At 43.3% G+C, this 21,350-nt stretch overlaps 1 long non-coding RNA gene across 1 annotated transcript in view; it reads left to right on the top strand.

Moving 5' to 3' along the window:
• LOC137217484 (uncharacterized) overlaps nt 1–12,313 on the top strand; it is a 33,828-nt gene extending 21,515 nt beyond the window's left edge. The window contains exons 2-3 of the long non-coding RNA XR_010940110.1: nt 8,772–8,820; nt 11,897–12,313. This is a non-coding gene — a long non-coding RNA (uncharacterized lncRNA). The remainder of the gene's footprint in view (nt 1–8,771; nt 8,821–11,896) is intronic.
• Nucleotides 12,314–21,350: the final 9,037 nt, after the last annotated feature.

Below are 21,350 nucleotides of genomic sequence, written 5' to 3'. Positions count from 1 at the left end.
GCAAGTGCGTGCAAGCATCTTTCAAAACAGATGGTGCCACGTGTATAGAGGCTCTCCCCGCTGAGACCCACCGTGGTTCAGATAAAGTCTGAGAGGGCAGCAGGGTGGGCTGGGGGGTCAGCCCGGGGCGTCAGGTGACTTGCCAAAGAGCAGGGACATTTATTATCCACCCGTCACCACTGTCGCCTTCATAGATTTGATGGTGTCTTCATGGTCACCTGCTTTTTCACCACCTGACCCTGAACAGGCCACGCGGTCTCAGCAACGCCAGCAAGTATAAAATACATGTGGGTACCACGTTGGGTAGGATTCATTTCCTCTGCAGGCAACAGAAAGCCCAGTGCACAGTGATGCAGAAGAGATGGATATTTTCTCTTCCTAGGAAGGAGAAAGTCCACCCGGATGCAGCCCAACGCCCGTGGGGTGCTCTGCCCGCTCGCAGGCTGGTCTGTATCCGGACAGCCCAGGATGGCGGCATCTGGCTTCTCAGAGGGAGGCTGGAGACGTCAGAGAAGAAGGTGACAGACACCCAGCTCTTCCGAAGAGGCTCATGGGAGCTGCCCCCGGGGGCTTCTTGCTTTCATTATGCCCAACCAACTGTCATCCTACGCCCCTCCAGCGGCAAGGAAGCCTGGGGTCGTTGTCCTGAATCCGAGAGGCCTTGTGCCGGGTTGCAGACTCTTCGTGGCGGAAGGAGAGTGGAGTGAATACTGCAAGCGCCCCCAGGCGGCCGTCCCACGGCAGGGGCTGCATTTTGGTCCCTTGTATGTGTGTTTTGGGCGAATAGAAAAAAAGAAGTTATGTTGCAGAAACTAGACGAGTGCGGGAACAGTTGAAGCTTGAAAGACGCAGTGCTTGGGCGGTAGGGAAAGAATAACAGAAGAGAAAAGGAAAAGCCAGCCGTTATAACGGAATCGATGTGAAAAATCAGTGAAAGGATGGACGAGGCAGACAGGTGGGTGACTGCGGCTGGTGAGAGGGGGAGAATTCCCTGTCGTGGGTACTAGACTTGAGATCAGTGATTCTCACCTGGGGCTGACCTTTTCCCTCCACCCCCAGGGGACACTTGGCAACGTGTCCGGAGACACATTTGGTTGTCACAATTTGTGGAGGGGGGAAAGAGGGACAGGGAGAGAGAGACACAGAGACACAGAGAGAGACTGTGATAGCACCCACAAGGTTTCCCACTTGCTGTTTTAACAATCATAGAGCGTACAACTCAGGGGCAGTCAGCACACGCACAATGCTGTGCACCCCCCATTTCACCCCAAAAAGAGACCTCGTACCCATCAAGCGGTCACTCTCCGTTCCCCTCCTGCAGCCCCTGAGGATCTGCGTCCATCGTCCCATGGTTTTTTTCCCTGTGTCTCCACTGGACCATCCTGTCATCAAAACACCAGCTCTATGAAGAGAGGGGCCCCGCCCACTCCACTAGGACCTGACGTTAACTTGGTTCTACCTGCCAAGACCCTATTTCCAAGGACGGTCCCGTTCTGAGATACTGGGGTTAGGATTTCAGGGTATCTTTGGGGGAGGTTGGGGGTATAATTGAGCCCACCAGAGTGCTCAAAACTCAGTAATGACGACCCATGCATTTTTTAAAAGGGAAATAATATTAAACTTTTATTTATATTTGGTGTACTTATTGAAATTAAACTCTTCCAGCAGGTCAGAACAGTTTACAGTTTACAGTTCATGGCATTTACAGATGGTTTCTTTTGTTTTAACTGAACTCAAAGGGAAAAGAGGGGACGTCCCTGGCGGTCCAGTGGTTAAGACTCCACACTGCCAAGGCAGGGGGTGAGGGTTTGATCCCTGGTCGGGGAATTAAGATCCCACGTGCCGTGCAGAGCGGCCAAAAGATTAAAAAGGTAATAATATTAATTGTTTTAAAAAAGGGACAAGAAGCTTAAAGAAAATACCTGAGAAGAAAGTACAGATGGACGTGTATATGCTATGTCACGAATCAGGCCTGGGTATGCGTGTGTAAATGTGATATTAGGGTTAGCAAGACTTCAGCCAGTGTTGGCCAAGAGGCAATTAGGGATGCAAGGCTGGGTTCAAGGGTCATGAAAAATACAACACGTGGTGCGCGTTCTAAACAAAAAGAAAACCCAATTCCTGGCACGATTCTACGTGATGCGGCAGCAGTCAGCTCCCATGGACACCTCAGGAGCTGACAAAGATGACACGCAGCCAGGCCAGTTAATCCTCCCCCTGCGTCCCACCTGGGGAAGCGCACCAGGTAAGAGGACACCCTTCCCTCAGCATCATCGAAAAGGCGCAAGGGATACAGCACCAGGGATGGACCTGGAGGGTACGATGCCTAATGAAATAAGCCAGAGAGACACAAATACTGTAGGATATCACTTACATGTCGAACTTACAAAATATAACAAAGCAGTGACTATAACAAAAACAGAAGCGCACTCACAGACCTAGAGATCTATAGGGACCATAACAAAAACGGAAACAGACTCATAGATCTAGAGAACTTCCCAGTGGGGAGAGGGAAGGGGGAGGGGCAAGATAGGGGGAGGGGCAAGATGGGGGAGGGGAGTAAGAGATACAAACTACTGTGTACAAAATAAATAAGCCCTGGGACTTCCCTGGCGGGCCAGTGGTTAAGACTCTGCGCTTCCACTACAGGGGACGCAGGTTCTATCCCTGGTGAGGGAACTAAGACCCCACATGCCGCGCGGCACAGCCAAAAATAAAATAAAATAAATAAGGTAAAAGGGTATATTGTACAGCACAGAGAATACAGTCAATATTCTATAATAATAATAAATGAAGTATAATCTGTAAAAATTATGAATCATTATACTGTACACCTGAAACATAACATGGTACATCAAATATATCTCAATTAAAAAAAATTTTTTTAAAGAAAAGGAAAGATGCAGGGAGCTTGGGAGGGGCCACCTACGTGACCCTCCCTCTTCAAAACCAGCACAAAGCAAGTACCCATCTCCTCCACCCAGAAGATGGTGGGGCACATATAGCATCGGCCACGAATCATCTAATCTACGTGCAAAGACACAGGCACGAAGGCTAATTCCCTTTTGTGCTTTCCCACACGGGTCTCGTTTGTGCTATTTTGGGTCACCCAGTCATGCGGTCACGGATGCTTTGAGCACAGGCTAAAGGCACGGGGAATCCATCTGCCTACTTCTTTTGTTGCAAGGACAAAAGTCTCCCCGAAGGGGCTCCGGGAATCTTGTCGCTGCTTCCAGCTCCCCGACAGGGAGCTTTGCTAAAAACGCAACAAAGTGTCCGTTCTTTGCAAATTCACGGAGGAGTAGGTAGCACAGAGTGACCTTCACATGGGGCAAATGTTTATCTTTGAAACGCGACTGCGCCCTTATATTTACATAGACAGTCTCCATGTCCTGAGAAAACATTGGCGAGTTCCATTTGGGGCTACTTGGTACTCTCTTCAACAGTTCAGAGGCTGTGGGATGCAGAGAGGTTACATTGAAAGGTACAGTGTTTGTGCCAGGAAAGGAGAGACGGCACCAGATTAAAAGCGCACAGTGTCCGACCTGGGAGGTTAGAAAGAGTACAGCAGTTGAACACACACAAAGGAAAGAGGAAGAAAGAAAAGGGAAACAGCAGGGTTCGTTACATAAAAAAAGAAAGAAAGAAAAGAAACAGAAGATCCACGTAGTCAAAATTAAAAGCATTTAAAACTTTTAAATAAAATCCATTTTAAGTTAAAATTGAATTTTAGTAAAATTAGTGTTATTTAAAAATTTACATTTGGAATTCCCTGGCAGTCCAGGGGTTAGCGCCCCGTGCTTCCACGGCAGGGGGCATGGGTTCGATCCGTGGTCGGGAATCTAAGATCCTGCAAGCCAGGACACGTGGCCAAAAAAAAAAAAAATTTTTTTTTAATTTAATTTTATTTTTCATACAGCAGGTTCTTATTGGTTATCTATTTTATACATATTAGTGTATATATGTCAATCCCCATCTCTCAATTCCAAATAAAAATTTACATTTAACACATTCAATTATTTTAATTTAAATTTTAATTTGTAATATAGCTACAAGCACACTGAAATAGAAATAGTAGAATCAGCAAAATTCTGGTAAGATTGAACATAAAAAGAAAATAGAATGTGGCAATGAATAATAAAAAGCAGATATAACTTAAGATGCAGCAGTGTTTATAACAACAACAAAAAAAAATCCAAGAAGATATCTTTTTTTTTTTTCGGTACGCGGGCCTCTCACCGTTGTGGCCTCTCCCGTTGCGGAGCACAGGCTCCAGACGCGCAGGCTCAGCGGCCATGGCTCACGGGCCCAGCCGCTCCACGGCATGTGGGATCTTCCCGGACCGGGGCACGAACCCGTGTCCCCTGCATCGGCAGGCAGACTCTCAACCACTGCGCCACCAGGGAAGCCCAAGAAGATAACATTTTTAATAACGCTTTTCCCCGTACATTTAAGAACTTGGACACAACAGATGCATTCACACTGTACTATGAATTTGGTTTTTTTTTTTTTACCAAAACTGACTCAACTACCTATGTAAGAGCTGAAAAGTATTATAGACGTTTAATAAATCGAATCAGTACTCTAAAAGCTTCCCACCGAGAAAATACTCGGCTCAGGTAGTTTTATGAAGTAGTCGAAAATTCCAGTATTATCTAAACTACTCCAGACAACAGAAAAACAAGCAACATCTTCAATGCATTTTATGAAACCAGTAATATTTCTATGCCAAAACTTAAGAAAGCATGGGAAAGAAAATCACAGATCAATCTCACTCTTTGTGAAAAAAAACTGCAAATTTCAAAGCAAAGTGTTGGCAAAACAAGTTAGGTAAACCATTAAGTGAGTTTGTTTTATGTTGCACGTTAAATGTGAACAGATTAAAGGAAAGAATAAAATGAAGTAAAAACAAGCCCTTCTTATACCACCTGATGCAGAAAATAACTTGGGTAAAACTGAACATCCATTCTTGATTTAACAAAACAGGAATAAATAAAAACTTCCTTAATTGAATAAAGGCTTTCTACAAAACAACTGATTGTACATAAGACCAAAGAGCGAAACTTTGAAAGTGGTCTCCTTAAAATCAGGAACAATTCAGGGATAACATCATTTCTATTCAACACTGTCTTGCAGGTTCTAGCCAGTACAATCAGACCAGAACAAGAAAAAAATAAAGTACAAGAACTGGAAAGAAGGAGGATCATATCATTGGCAGAGGGCATTTTCTACATGTATACAGAAGAAGACAAACAAGTTTCTAGATAAAACATAGAATTAATGAGTTTAGCAAATTACCACTTACAAAATCGTGAAGCAAAGTCAGTCTCCTTTCAATACACTGGAACAAGAATATTTCATAATATGAAAAAAAATCCCATTTATAATAACAAGAAAAAATAAAGTCTTTTGGATTGTTCTACTAAAAGAAACACAAGAACAAATGAAGAAAATTGTACAGATCTAGTGTCCTGTTGACAGACATAGCTGAAGAATATAATTTGAGAAATGTATCATGTTGAAAGTTTGAAAAATTGGGTAGCATAAAGATGCAAGCAGTCTCTCTCTCTCTCTCTTTCTCATAGTTATAGCAACATTTTTTTCAAAAGTCTGACTACCTGACTTTAAAACTGATACACAGATAGCCAATATTGCTAAAATAAATGTGAAGAAGAAAAACAAGGGGGAGATGATTCTTGCAGATGTCAAGTTATCTTTAAGGATGCAATAGTAGGAATGCAGTGGTGCCTGGGTGCTGGGACTGAAAACAGTCGATGGAAGGCATGGTAGTGTGTGACAAATCCATGGGTAAACCATGACGTAATCAATATGGCGCTGGGACCACTCGTTCTCCATAAGGACCAAGCCATACTTCAAAATCAAAAGTTTCAAGTAAATCAACAATGCTTCAAAAAAAAAAAAAATCAAAGGTTTTAAGATTAAGCAGTTAGGTTTAAAAGGTGAAACCTTAACACGCTTTAGAAGAAAATACAAGCAAATATATTGATGACCTTGTGGAAGAAAGAATTTTTTAACCAAGAGACAATCGGCAGAAACTCTGAAAAGAGAAGACTGCTGCATTCGATGACATGACAGCGAAGGACTTCTTTGCCTCACGACTCCTTGCCTGCCTCACGGCCAGGCAAGACACACACTGGGGAACTTATTTGCTATACATAATCCACAGAAGATTAGTATTCATAATACATAAAGAACTCCTACACGTCCACTTGAGAAGACCACATGATTATAGAAAAAAGGGTGAAAGACTCCAACAGGCATTTCAAAGAAAAGGAAACCTAAGTTATAAATTAAACAAAGGGAAGCAGCTCACTCAGTGGTCATCAGGGATATAAAATTAAAACCAGCACTGGTATCTCATAGTGTAACCAAGCGGGACCCTATGGGGACTTCCCAGACAGGTCTCCCCCACCTCCTTCCACCCCATGTCCTCCACCTGCCTTTTGTCTGTAGAAAAACTTAGGCAAAGATTACATTTAATCAGAGAAGTGAGAAGATGCAGAAAGAAAACAGTCAAGCAAGACAAAATAAGAATAGTTTGGCCATTAAACAAAGTCAAGGACCTTTAGTTCCTCCTCAAGGGCTATGGATCATATTCTGAGCCATGTCCTGTGAGCTGTTTTGCAGATACTGAAACCTCCACCAGGTGGGAGAAGTTACCTGCATGCTGCCCACCAGCATGGAGACCCCAGACCGCTTGGAACCAGAAGGTTGATGATGTGGACTGCCGATGACCTCACCACCAACCAATCAGAAGAAGGTCCACGAGCTGACCACACACCCACAGACCCCCTCCCTCACTCTGTCTTGAAAAACCCTCCCCTGAAAGGCATCAGGGAGTTTGGGTCTTCTGAGTACTAACTGCCCGGACTCCTTGCTTGGTGCCTTTCCTTCACCACAATCCCGTGTCAGTAGATTGGTTTTACTTCACGTGGGTGAGGGGACCCAAGTGTGGTTTGGTAACAACAGTAGGAAGAGCTGAGCACAGACATGGAAACATGGGAACACGCATACTCTGCCTGTAGATGTGTTACGGCTACTTGGAAAAACCATGTGGCATGACTAAATAAAGATGAGGAAATGCATATGACTCAGTAATTCCACAAATTACTTACCCTGGCAAGACTTTTACAAACGTGTACTAGGAAAAAAAGACGGGAACCCTCCAAATGGTTATCGAGAGGGAAAATATAGTAAGTAAACCACGTGATAGTCAGATGGTGGAATAATACACAGCAAAGAAAATGAATAAAACACAGCTAAGTACATCAACAACGTAATTCTCAGAAACAGTGTTGAAGGAAATAGGCATGTTGGAGGAGAAGACGTGTAACCCAATGCCATTTATATAAAGATCAAAAACAGGCAAACAACATACTTTACAGTTTAGAGATGAGACCCATGACAAAACTACTTATAAAACAAAATAACGAGCGGGAATTTCCTGGCTGGCCAGCAGTCAGGACTTGGTGCTTTCACTGCTGAGGGCCTGGGTTCAGTCCCTGCTTGGGGAACTAAGATCCCGCAAACCGCATGGTGTGGCCCAAACAAACAAGAACAAATTAATGAGGATCATACGTTCAGGATATTTTAACCGCGAGGGCTTTGGAGGGACAGACAAGAAGCTTATACCACGTGGGATGTGTGTCTTGCTTTATACTACATTGTACATGCGTATTCATATTATTACTTTTTAACTCTACAAGATACTATATACTCATGCATGCGTGAAAGGAAAAGAAAATAATTCTATCGACTGGTTTATTTACACTCTGTGGTGAGAATTTATCGGTGATTCTGTAACTGCAGCACGTCAATCAGAATTTAAGACCCAGAAGAGACCAGAAATACAGAAATATGCATGGAGGAAAAAACCCTCAAAGTCGCAATTAGTGGTAGAATAGGTTGAGAACCAGCTTTTTTTCTCTCCTTCTCTCTCGTTTTACTAAGCAATATATCCCATATATGACAGGACATAGTTCCAATATGTTGACCTTAATCTTTCTCTAGGAAAGACGTCAACTAGACTTCATGTATGCAAAGCTAGTCTAAAAGTATCTTGCCCTCTTTAAAATGAAAATTATTATTTGTTCATTTTAGAAGTGTACGTTCTCATTCTTTTTATGTATTTATAAAATAACCCCCAATTGAACCAATCACCAACGGAAGGCATCTTATCTGGTTTTGATGAAACGTGAGCGTCTTGACTATTAAAGCAAGTACATGTGCTTTGAATATGAATATGAACATGATTTTAAAGTGATAATTGAAAGATCTGTTCATTCTTATTCCTTCCTTGTAAAGGCTCAGGGTCGAAAACTGATTTTCCAGAGTAAAAATAATAACAAGTGAATTCATTGCTACCACATTTTGCCCCCATCACCCAAGCTGGTGGTTCCCTTTCTCAATATTAAAAAATATATATATACACATTTCTGTTCAATCCTGCTGAGTCCTAATTTGGACGTTATCTCTGCCTTTCTTTTCTTTTTTCCAAATGCGGTCTGTCACCACATCCTGTTGACTGTGCACTTATCAGGTCCTCCAAACTGGAACCTTTCTCTCCTTATCTCCCTCATCAATCTCCCATCCAGGACTGCACGGGGCTTGTTACCTGTGTGCTCACCACAGCCTTCCTCTGGGTTTCTGTTTGGACCGTCACACGCCCTGACTGTGGCAGACGGAATTATTTTTCTGAGATAGTAGGATATGCTCACGCGACAACTCACAAAAGTTTTCTTGTTCTGCAGGAGGAAACCTGTCCACGGGGCATCCATTTCTAGACCCTTCCAGACCAAGGTACATGTTCCCCCATGCCGTGGCGGCCCATATTTACCACCTGGCCCTTTACAGGAAGAGTGTGTCAACAGTCGGTGTGGACAAACCCCGTTCTTGTCCTCAGAGAGGTCACCACGTGAGGATGGAGAGAGATGAATGCATGATTATAACCTATTGTGATACCTACTAGGTGAGGGCAGAGCAGAGTAATAGTGTTGCATTCAGAGACTTCTGGAATGAAATCCGATACAGGATGTGATGGGTGGGACCTCAACCGCTCAACGACCCTGGCATGAATAAGTGCACCACACACTTCAGACACTACAAAGAACTCCAATACGTGATCCCAATTGTTCATTCCCCCTTGAATATCTCCGGTTGGAGTTTTGTCTTTTTTGTTTTTTTTTAATTAATTTAATTTTTTTTTGGCTGCGTTGGGTCTCCGTTGCTGTGCGCAGGCTTTCTCTAGTTGCAGTGAGCGGGGGCTACTCTTTGTTGTGGTGCGTGGGCTTCTCATTGCGGTGGCTTCTCTTGTGCAGCACGGGCTTCAGTAGTTGTGGTACGCGGGCTCAGTAGTTGTGGCGCACAGGCTTAGTTGATCCGCGGCATGTGGGATCTTCCCGGACGATGGCTCGAACCCGTGTCCCCCGCATTGGCAGGCGGATTCTTAACCCCTGTGCCCCCAGGGAAGTCCCTGAGTTTTGTCTTTTTCTCACTTTTTCTAAACCTTTTTTTTCGTCAAATGATTTGCGTGCACTTCAGAGAAGGGAATTTTTTTTAAAATCTCAATTCGGTAAAACGTTACTAAGGGCTTATGATGTGTGAGGGGTATAAGGGTCGGGGTTGGTCTTAAAGATGCAAACAGGTGAGGTGCTTTGTATTTGTCAGGTAGGGCTGCAATAACAGAATACCATGGGTTGGGGGCTCCAGTAACAGAAATCACTGTTTCCCAGCCCTGGAGGCTGGACATCCCAAATCAAGGTGTGGGCAGGGCTGGTTTCTCCCGGGGCCCCTTGCCTTGGCGTGTGGACGGCTGTCTTCTCCCTGTGTCCTCAGGTTGCCAATTCTCTGCACATGCCAGTAGACAGACAGGGAGAGAGACATACAGAGAGAGACAGAGAACTGTGGTGTCTCTTCCTCTCCTGACAAGGGCACAGCCCTGTGGGGTTAGGGTGCCACCCTGATGCCCTCATTGAACCTTAATTACTTCCCTAAAGTTCCTGGCTCCAAATATGTCCTCAGAGGGGTTACGGGAAGACACAGTTCAGTTCATAACAGCCTTACTCAGAATTGCATGCTGATTGCATGGGACCTAGCAGTTCCTTTCTTCCTTCCTGAAGAAAAATTCAAATATATATTACATCACTCATTATTACTAATAATGGACGCTATGGGAGAAAATTACCACGACTCTATGAAGATAACTAGTAAGTCACTTATTTTCTTCTCATCTTGTTGCCAAACGTAACGAATTGGTCTTGGCTTGTAAATTTGTGATACACGTGGTTTTCACGCTGATTCGTGGTTAGCATGCTTCTCGTGGTCAATGGTTCTACATGTCTCACTTCCTTTTTCTCAGGGATAAACAGGCTAAGAACGTATGGAACAATCAGATGATTTTATTCCTTTGCTTTTGAGTGAAGGTCACTGGGGGCCTTTGCCTGGGAGGCTGACGGAGACACTGAGAAAACAGAGCAAGGCCTACATACTCTTCATTTTTCCTATATCCCCAGAAGGGGTGGGGGAATGAAATACTTCAAGGTAATGAGCACAAAAATGGGACAGCCCCAAGCCTCAGAAAGGTAGCCACGACTCCCTGCCTTACTGAGTGCGGCCAGATGTACGGAGGAGTCATCCAGGCTTAGACATTCCCCTTCTTTGTGGTGAGTTAAGGATTGTGGGTGGAAGTCCAAGTGGATGATCTTAAACGCCAGTTTCCTGTTCAAAGAATTGTGTTCCAGCGACTGCCTCTGTCCCCGTGTGGTGGACGCCGCCCTGGAAGGGCAGGTTGCAAGACAGGGAGGTACAGACTTTCCCCGCAGGTGCCCCGTGCAGGAGGGCGCATCCCCGAGCTCATCCCGGGCACAGCCCAGATGCCCGCCCGCCGAGCACCCAGACCTGCCCAGGAGGCAGCTGTCTGCTCCCGGGCTCTGCACAGCTACTGGGAGCAGGTGCATCCAGCCCGCAGGGACCGCCCCCCCCCCCCATTCCCTCTGGATGTTCTTCCCTAAAGAGACAATCTGCGCCTGTTTTGGACACGAACGCCAGCTCCCTCAGTTCGTAGCTACGCCAGTCTGGGCTCGTGTCGCTAAGAGATGGCATGGAATCATTTCCTCTTGTCGGTTAAAGGCTGCGAAGCAGGAAGAGAGTCAGATGTGAAGTTTGGGTCAAGCCTGTGTAGCCTCAGCTCTGGATTCCCTGGGGCCTGATGCGTGCGCTTCGTCTTCTGGGCCTTCCTGCTAATGCTCTGCGTTTTGATCTGTTTCCCGTTGGTTACGTTTTATGACTTAGACACGAGACTCGATGAAAAGAGATTCAACCAAATGTATGCTGAGGAATAGAAGGGAAACAGAAATAAGGGAATAGAGTGGGAATTTTAGATTTCCTGTAAATTTTGTTCCTACAAATTCACATTGTTTTACACACACACACACACACACACACACACACACACACTCCGTCCATCCACCCATCCATCTACCCAACCATCCATCCATCCATCCGTCCACCGTCAATCCATCTATCCATTCATCCATCTACCCATCCACCCATCCATCCACCCACCCATCCATCTACCCAACCATCCATCCATCCATCTATCCATCCATTCACCCATCCACCCATCTATCTATCCATCCACCCATCCATCTACCCAACCATCCACCCACCCATCGATCCATCCACCCATCCATCTACCCAACCATCCATCCACCCATCCATCCATCCACCCATCCATCTACCCAACCATCCATCCACCCATCCATCCATCCATCCACCCACCCATCCATCCACCCACACATCTTTTATTCTGTTTCTCTTTATTTGTGTATTTTGAGGCCAAAATTGAATTTAATACTCCTTTTCTTCTGCCTTCCAGGGAAGGTGGAGATAGTTTACAATGGAGAAATGCACACACTTTTCCTCTCAGCTGAAGCATCCCATTTGTAAATAGCTTTTGGCTTCCTGAACTGCTTCTCCACTGATTCTGAAAATCCATCCTGCTCTCCCCAAGGCACATATCCAGGCCCTCCTAAGACCCAGAAGAACGCCAAGATTTCTATTTAAGGAGCGTCCCTCTCCTTCAAAGGTGGCTGTGGTTATAAATAGCAGCATTTTAAAACTTGAATGTTTATGTTTTCATCGGACTGTCAAGGTTAGGAAAACTGGCCTTCAGATCCAACCACCCTGGAGTTGGCTTCTGGCTATGCCTACGTAACAAACTCATGTGACTGTTGTGAAACCAGCACAAAATATTTCACGTAAAGAGCTTATTATAACGTTTGCCATTTAGTGAGGAACCAATAATAAGCACTGCTTAACAATAACAATGGTAATAGATCATCTTATGTTTTGTATACTGAATAATAATAATAATAAATTTAATGTTTGGTACACTGCTTAATAATAATAAGGAAAACTTCGTATGTTTGGCCGTTAGTAAATAATCGATAGTAGTTTAATTCAGATTTATAAATAAATTTAATGATAACATTTATTACTATTTTATATATTTGTAATAGTTCTGTGCGCCTAACAGAAACCGATCCTGTTTTGCTGGGTGTTGCAGAACATGGCATCATTTTTGGTAGGTATGGGAAAAGAATACTGAAAAAAAATGATTTCTCCATTTGCATGAAGAGTCATGAAAATGTTAAATGTTACCATCCGTGATCATGCCCCAGCTGACTGAGACACCATAACTCGGATCCTGTGAGCTGCTTGGTGATTTTCTGTTTTTAAAAAATTCAGCATCTAACTAAGTAAACCTACTTCGGGTTATGCAACCTGGGATGTTATTTGTCATTAAGCTGTCATCCGTTTTCCCAATATTTATCAGTCCCTTTCATAGCACTAAGACCCACATTTGGCTTGTTTGTGGCAATAAAGGACACTGGCTAAGGAGTTTCCAATCATTTTAGATAAGTACTCTGGTTTATCAAAAGATTTTGTCATTCTTAGAAAAAATAATTTTAAAAACAGATCTCTAAAAACATATATAGAAAACAGCGTGCAGTGTGCCCTAATGAAATGGAAGGACAATTGTGTGCTAAGCACATTTATGTATTTGCTATGAGATGTCTCCTTTTAGGATGTCAGTTCATTTCGACGTTGCTGTCAAACTTCTGAGCAGCCAATATTTTTTTTCCCTTTACTGAGGTATAATTGACATGTAACATTATGTTGGTTTCAGGTGTCCAGCATAATGACTTGGTATACGTATAGCCTGAGAAATGGCCCCACAATAACTGTAGTTAACTTCTGTCATCACTACACAGAGCTACCATTTTTCTCTTGTCATAATCCAATATGTTCTTTTTTATTGAAGTAGAGTTGATTTACAATGTTGTGTTAATTTCTGCTGTACAGCGAAGTGATTCAGTTATACATATATATGCATTCTTTATCATATTCCTTTCCATATGGTTTATCGCAGGAGAGTGAATACAGTTCCCTGTGCTCTACCGTAGGACCTTGTTGTTTATCCATCCTGTATATACTAGTTTGCATCTGCTAACCCCAAAGTCCCACTCTATCCCTCCCCCAAGCCCTCCCCCTTGGCAATCACAAGTCAGTTCTCTTTGTGAGTCTGTTTCTGTTTCGTAGATAAGTTCATTTGTGTCATATTTTAGATTCCACATATAAGTGATACCATATGGTATTTGTCTTTCCTTGTCTGACTGACTTCACTTAGTATGATCATCTCTAGTGCATCCATGTTGCTGCAGATGGCGTTATTTCCTTCTTTTTGAGGGCTGAGCAGTATCCTATTGTGTATTTCTACCACATCTCCTTTATCCATTCATCTGTCGATGGACGCTTAGGTTGCTTCCATGTCCTGGCTATTGTAAATGATGCTGCTATGAACACTGGGGTGCATGCATCTTTTCGAATCAGAGTTTTCTCTGGATACATGCCCAGGAGTGGGATTGCTGGATCATATGGTAGCTCTTCTTTTAGTGTTTTGGGGAACTGCCATACTGTTCTCCATAGTGGGATAAGCCAATATGTTGATTTCAACATTGAAGGAGTTGTGAGGGGCAAATGGAGGGGGCAATTCGTAACTTAAATTTGCAGAGCAAGACGTTTATTTTATTTCATTTCATCTTTATTTTTAAGCTTTACTCTATTGTTAAAAATAGAGCTTATTTTTTAGAGGAGTTTCAGGTTTACAGAAAAATGGAGCAGGAAGTAGAGTCCCCATGCACCCTCTTTCTTCCCACTCATGCACAAGAGCTCATAGTTTTAAAATGTAGTTTATTGAGATACAGTTGATTTACAATATTGTGTTCATATCTGCTGCACAGCAAAGTGATTCAGTCATACAGATATATATGTACATATATATATATACATTCTTTTCCATATTCTTTTCCATGATGGTTTATCACAGGCTATTGACTATAGTTCCCTGTCCTGTACAATAGGACCTTGTTGTTTATCCATCTTACATATAATAATTTGCATCTGATAATCCCAAACTCCCAATCCATCCCCCCCCAACCTCTGCTTGGCAACCACAAGTGTGTTCCCTATAACATTTCATTCCTTTAACATCTTGCATTCGTGTGGTTCATTTGTTATAACTGATGAACCAATACTGTTACATTATTATTAACTGAAATCTGAGATTACATTAAGGCTCACTCTTTGTAGCGCATATGCTGGAGGTTCTGACAAATGGATGACGACATCATCTACCATCACGGCATCATACCGAATCATTTCAGGGTCCTAAAATCCCTCCCTCCCCAAGACCCCTGGTCACCCCGATCTTTGACTCGCTCTGTGGCTTTCTGTTTGATGGTTTTACGTTTTTAATCTATAGCAATTGGAAAGTCAATTGGAATTACTTGGTTCCAGCGTGGTACCTCGGTGGCGTATCTATACCCCAATGACTATTTTCCCATAACTCTCCAACGAAGGAGACGATAAAACACGCAGCGTCTACTGCAGCCCGTTTTCATTCATTTCCCTGCATCTGTAGGGATGGGACAGTCCGTCTCACTGAGCCAGCCCACGGGCTCTCAGCTCACTGTGGGCATCTTTGCCAACGTAGCAGATGGAAATCCTGGCTATCGCACGAGCCCTGCTGCTTCAGGGTCTGTGGGTGGGGCTGCCACTTGCCTACGATATATGGAAATTATATGTGATTCACGAACGCAGTCAGGGTCAATATGATGAGGCAAATGGCTGACGGATTTGTATTTCATACCTGCTTCTTCTGATCACGGTTCCGGACAAGGCAGGCATGTAGTGTGCCACTCCTTTTTCTTTTTTTAAATCGAACAGACTTTCACGTAATATGTAATTAGCCACTGTGAAGGGTACAGTTCACTGGCATTTAGTAAGCTCAGGACACGGTATCACTGTCCCCTCTATGGAGCGCGAAAGCAATTTCATCCCCCCAAAGAAGACATCCATCGCACCCGTGGACTACTCACTCCCCATCCCCCTTCCTGCAGCCCCTGGCAACCACTGACGTGCTTTCTGTCTCGACGGATGTAACAACAGAATTCAATTTCTTTTTGGAACCATTAACCATCGACGAGTTACAAGATGATGACCGTTTCTCTATCCGGTACTCAGTGTATAGATGGCAAAAATGGATATCACATACCTGATACATATTTGCGTTAGAAACTGGCTTATAGGGATAGCGAAATTGCCACATGGGGTTACGTGTTGAGGTCTCGATGTGGATTAGCTAATCTTACCAACACTTGAATCTCACAGTCTTTTGGTCATGTTTTCAGCTCACACGAAGATATTCAATCTCAGAGAGAATCAAACAAGTTTGTTTTTTTTCTTTGCTTATTTGGTCGTGCCGCGAGGCTTGTGGGATCTTAGCTCCCTGACCAGGGAGTGAACCCGGGCCCCTGGCAGTGAAAGCACCGCGTCCTAACCACTGGACCGCCAGGGAATTCCTTCAAACAAGTTTTTTCTATAACTTATGAGTACACAAGTATAGTATGATTGAGATCAGCATGTAGACACACTTACTATAGATGAGCACCCATCCTCGGGGTGACCTGGTGGAAATCACAAATTTAAGGGGTACGTCCACAGCCCCGAGAGTCAAGGGGCCAGGGATGGGCTAGAAGAATCGATCATTTTGATCGAGTCGGCTGATAAAAGTCACATGGTTCTCTGGAGTTGACCTGGTGGCTCCCACTGTTGGGGAGACCACTGCCTGAGTCCCGAGAAGGGACGACTGGGCAGGTTCTGCCTCACGTTCCTTTACTGATGCCGGCAGCACAGGGTGTCAGGAACAACCACTGAGGTATTCCTGTGGATAGCTGTACTTAGATACAAATATTTGCACTCAAAACTAGAGAGGAAACATGTCTGCTTGCAGAGAAAGGTGTAAGTCTTACATGGATATCTGTATATCGATACAAATATTTGCGCTCAAAACTAGAGAGGAAACATGTCTGCTTGGAGAGAAAGGTGTAAGCCTTACAACACAGTACAGATTCTGGGCAGCTGAGTGCCTGACTCCCGGATCTGAGAAAGTAAGGTGTCACTGTACTTGGGGTCTTCCACTGGCAGAAGCCCCTCAGGATGGGGATGTTTTGGGGGGTTAGATAACCTGTCTATTGGCCGTGTTGAGACAGTCTTCAAGGTGCCCATGGATTGCTACCTTCTCTCTCCCCTCACAGACTCTTCTAAATTAGTGGTTTAAAGTATGGAGTTTCCTTAAAAAACTAACAACAGAGCTACAATGTGATCCAGTAATCCCACTCCTGGGCATATACCCTGAGAAAACCGTAATTCGAAAAGATAGTGCACCCCAATGTTCACAGCCGCGCTATTTACAGTAGTCAGGACATGGAAACAACCTAAATGTCCGTTGACAGATGAATGGATAAAGAAGATGTGGTGCATATATACAATGGAATATTACTCAGCCATAAAAAAGAATGAAGTAATGCCATTTGCAGCAACGTGGATGGACCTAGAGATGATCATACTGAGTGAAGTAAGTCAGACAGAGAAAGACAAATATCGTATGATATCACTTATATGTGGAATCTAAAAAAATGGTAAAAATGAACCTATTTACACAACAGAAATAGATTCACAGATGTAGAAAACAAACATACAGTTACCGGGGGGAAGGGGGTGGAGGGATAAGTTGGGAGATTGGGATTGAGACATACACACTACTATATATAAAATAGATAACTAATAAGGACCTACTGTCTAGCACAGGGAACTCTACTCAATACTCTGTAATGACCTAAATGGGAAAAGACTCTAAAAAAGAGTGGATATATGTATATGTATAACTGATTCACTTTGCTGTACACCTGAAACTAACACAACATTGTAAATCAACTGTGCTCCAATAAATACATTAAATAAAGAAATAAATACTATAAAATCTGCTATTGAACCACAAAAAATTTTTTTTCTAATTAAAAAAAATATTAGTGGTTTAAAAAGAAGAGTATGCACTCTGCCATTGAGGAAGAAAGACGATTTATTTGGATATGGAAAAATATGATAATTTTTATTTCTATTTATTTTATTTACTAAACGGGAGAAAATAAACCTTACTAATATGTAATATGTTGACAGGTACATCTGCATACATATTGAGTGTGCGCTTAAAAGTTTTAAAACGTTGAGCATAATCTAAAGAACAAATGTCGCCACCCTCGCTCCAGACTTTCCATTTCATGTCCTCACTTCCTGTTTCTGTCTCTCAGAAAACAGCCGATGTTTTTTATTTTTGGTAACCTCCTACCTCCACCCACATGCTTTTTTCACCGTGCAGGATTTTTGTACTTCCATATTTTCGTTTCAGGGAGGCTTTTTGGTTTTTTTGTTGTTGTTGTTTTGATTTATTTATTTTTAGTTTTGGCTGCGTTGGGTCTTCATTGCGGTGCGCGGGCTTCTCATTGCGGTGGCTTCTCTTGTTGTGGAGCACGGGCTCTAGGCGCGTGGGTTTCAGTAGTTGTGGCTCACGGGCTCAGTGGCTCCGCGGCATGTGGGATCTTCCCGGACCAGGGCACGAACCCACGTCCCCAGCCTTGGCAGGCGGATTCTTAACCACTGCGCCACCAGGGAAGTCCCGGTACCGGAGACCTTGATGGTTAAAATCCAAGATTCTAGAACGGAGAGCTGTAAGAGCAGCCGAGGAGATGCTTCATGGAAGAGTCACCCCCATTTGCTGACTGACAGGTGAGTTCTCATCAGAGCTGTCACTTCGTCCTGAGGGTGCTGACCTGCTGGGCAAGGCAGTGGGTGGGCTGGGCTGATGGAATTGCTTTCAGCTAAAGCCAGGAAGACACCTGTCACGGATGATTCCTTTAATGGAGCTAAGATGGGCTGTCCATTTGTGCATTTGCAATTTCTCCTCTTACACTAGCATTAAAGCTTCTGGAATCCAAAAGTAATCTTTTCTTTTTTTTTCTTTTTTTTTTTTTTAAGACATCCTTCAATAGCGGCTTCATTATAGAAAAAAAAAAAAAAAAAAAAAGACTGATGCAAATCAGAGCGGAAGAATCAGACCGTTACCGTATCTGCGAATTTCCGAGGGTCTCGTTAGGTGGGATCTCTGCATTGGTTCAGATTTTGTACGTATTTTTTAAATGTCATTTTTATTTTAGATTGGAGTATAGTTGATTTACACTGTTGTGTTAGTTTCAGGTGTATAGCAAAGTGACTCAGTGATACATATATCCATTCTTTTTATATGTATTTTAAGAAGCGGAGGCCGAGCACAGACAACACTCCCTTTGATGGGTTTGACTTTAATTGCTGCGTACAAAATGCTCAGAGCTGGAATTTCAATCGCTGGTAATGGCCAGGGTGTTGTTCTGGGAGACTCCTGGGAAGCTGTGGTCATTAATGCAGAAGTCAAAGAGAACAGCAAAGCTCATCCCTGAAGGTTTCCAGAACCTTCCTCATTAAGAATTTAAATAGATTTGTAGTCAAGCTCTGGTGTAGAGGCAGGGGTACCTGCTTTGAAAGTGAAATGGAAAATTTAACTGCGTATTCGGGAAAAGGATGCTCTAAATGAGGTTCCATTGCATCACATATAAGCTGCAAGCTTGCAGTAAACTCTTAGAAATGGCCACATTGCTCTATTTCAAGTGTCAGCAGGCTATGAACCGTGGGCCAAATCTGGCCCACGGTCAGCTTTTATAAATAAAGTTTTATTGAAACACAGCCACATACATTCATTTGCACATGGGTACTATCTGTGGCTGTTTCCTGCTACAACGACAGAGTTGGATAATTTCGAAGGAGTTTGTATGGCCTACAAAGCCCAAAGTATTTATTCTCCATTTTTTTGCAGAAGACATTTGCCAGCATTTCTCTATTTGATAAACTTTGCTGCCTTTCAGACAGAACCCTCATGTGCCCATAGCTTTGGAGATTAAAAGTGATCACTTTTTGTATATAAAGTTTGAGTAGGTCTTCACCTTTTTTCCCGATACTTTCCACATCCACAGAGCTGCAGTGAGATGTTATAATGCAGTGGTTGAATGCCATGAAAGATGGTAAGTGTAACTTAAAGACTGAGTCATTTTAGTGTTCACTGCGGGGGGGAATAACCAGAATAGCCATTAATTTTATCAATACGCAGGCTTGGTTTCCCATAGCAGCCTCTTTAAGGTAGGAGCTTCCCTCCTACACGACATTAAAGGGTCACAAGGCTTGGGCTGCTTACATGTGCATGAATTTCTCAAGCCTTAAATCTCTCAGAATACAGTGATAGTTCTCCTAGGTGCCCCTGCCTTGGCTGAAAAGTTTCAAGTCCCTACCTGTGACCCACTGGTCTTAAGAACCAAAGCAGAAATCAGAGCATGACTGTAGAAACTGTTCTTTATTTCCTGCAGTGAGCATCGGACTGTCAATTATATTCATAATTACAGGTTTCATACAGCACATAAATAATGCACGGGCTGTCCTCGTCAAGCAAACCTTAAGTGCTTCTCGTCGAGAGTTTCCCGTAAGTCATCTGAAATCAAAACACTCTTCAGACACCATCTCCAATCACCTAACAGCGTTTCAATGGTCGTTGCGATCATCAGAAAGAAACCACAGTCAACAGGCTTACCCACTCATACGGCAGAAAATGAATGTGTTCGCAGCCAATGGGTTTTACATTACGGGGTTATAATCACGCAGCTTGGTCTGCGTCTGAACACCTAAATCAGCCCGCGAGTTTTCTTCCAAACGCGGTGCAGACTAAGGGGTGCTGTGGGGGGAGAGTCCTGCACAGGAAACCATGGCAGCCTCAAGTTCTGTGATTGGAGAATGATTGTAAAAAAGGAACGAGTTTCCAAAGTACGGGAAGGATATAGGGAAACTCCAGGCAAGAATGCAAAAATCTGGGTCTTGAAGGAGCAGAAGGGAAAGGAAACACCGGAATCTCGAGGCTTGGAGAGCTCTGTGGGAAGGGGTACCTTGCACGGGGCAGAAGTGGTCAGCCTCCCTCTTCTTTTTCCCTCCTGGCTTCTGCTGGTGTACCCCACCCTTCTGATTGGAAACCAGTGGGTGAGGTAATCTTTTCATGTTATCCGTCCAAGTCAGTCTCTGGGAACTTGGATCGGGGAGGAGGAAGTTAAACTGAGTCATAGTGGATCCCAAAGGCAGGAGATACTCAGCAAAGGTGGTCAGACCCCCTGTTCACATGGATATTGCCTTTTGTTTTGTTTTGGGTTTTTAAAAAAATTTGTTATGTGGATTTATTATGAAATGATCACCACAATGAATCTAGTTAACATTCATCACCATACATAGTTACACATTTTTTTTTCTTGTGATAAGCACCTTTTTTTTTTTTTCATGGAAAGACATTTTCTTTTAAATATAGCAGTGTGTACATGTCAATCCCAAACTCCCAATCTATCCCTCCCCCCTGGTAATCATAAATTCGTTCTCTAAGTCTGTGAGTCTGTTTCTGTTTTGTAAATAAGTTCATTTGTATCATTTTTTTTAGATTCCGCATAGAAGCGCTCTCATACGATATCTGTCTTTCTCCATGTGACTTACTTCTGTTAGTATGATCATCTCTAGGTCCATCCATGTTGCTGCAAATGGCATTATCGCATTCTTTTTTTATGGCTGAGAAATATTCCATTGTATACATACACGTGCCACATCTTCTTTATCCATTCATCTGTTGATGGACATTTAGGTTGCTTCCATGTCTTGGCTATTGTAAATAGCGCTTCTAGAACACAGGGGTGCATGTATTTTTTGAATTAGAGTTTTGTCTGGGTATATGTCCAGGAGTAGGATTGCTGGGTCATAGGGTTGCTCTATTTTTAGTTTTCTTAGGAACCTCCATCCTGTCCTCCATAGTGGCTGCA

Source organism: Pseudorca crassidens, chromosome X, assembly GCF_039906515.1.
Source record: "Pseudorca crassidens isolate mPseCra1 chromosome X, mPseCra1.hap1, whole genome shotgun sequence".
In the NCBI taxonomy this organism is placed as follows: Eukaryota; Metazoa; Chordata; class Mammalia; order Artiodactyla; family Delphinidae; genus Pseudorca; species Pseudorca crassidens.
The sequence above is the reverse complement of the archived record's forward strand: the minus strand, read 5'-3'. Positions and strand labels throughout refer to the sequence as shown.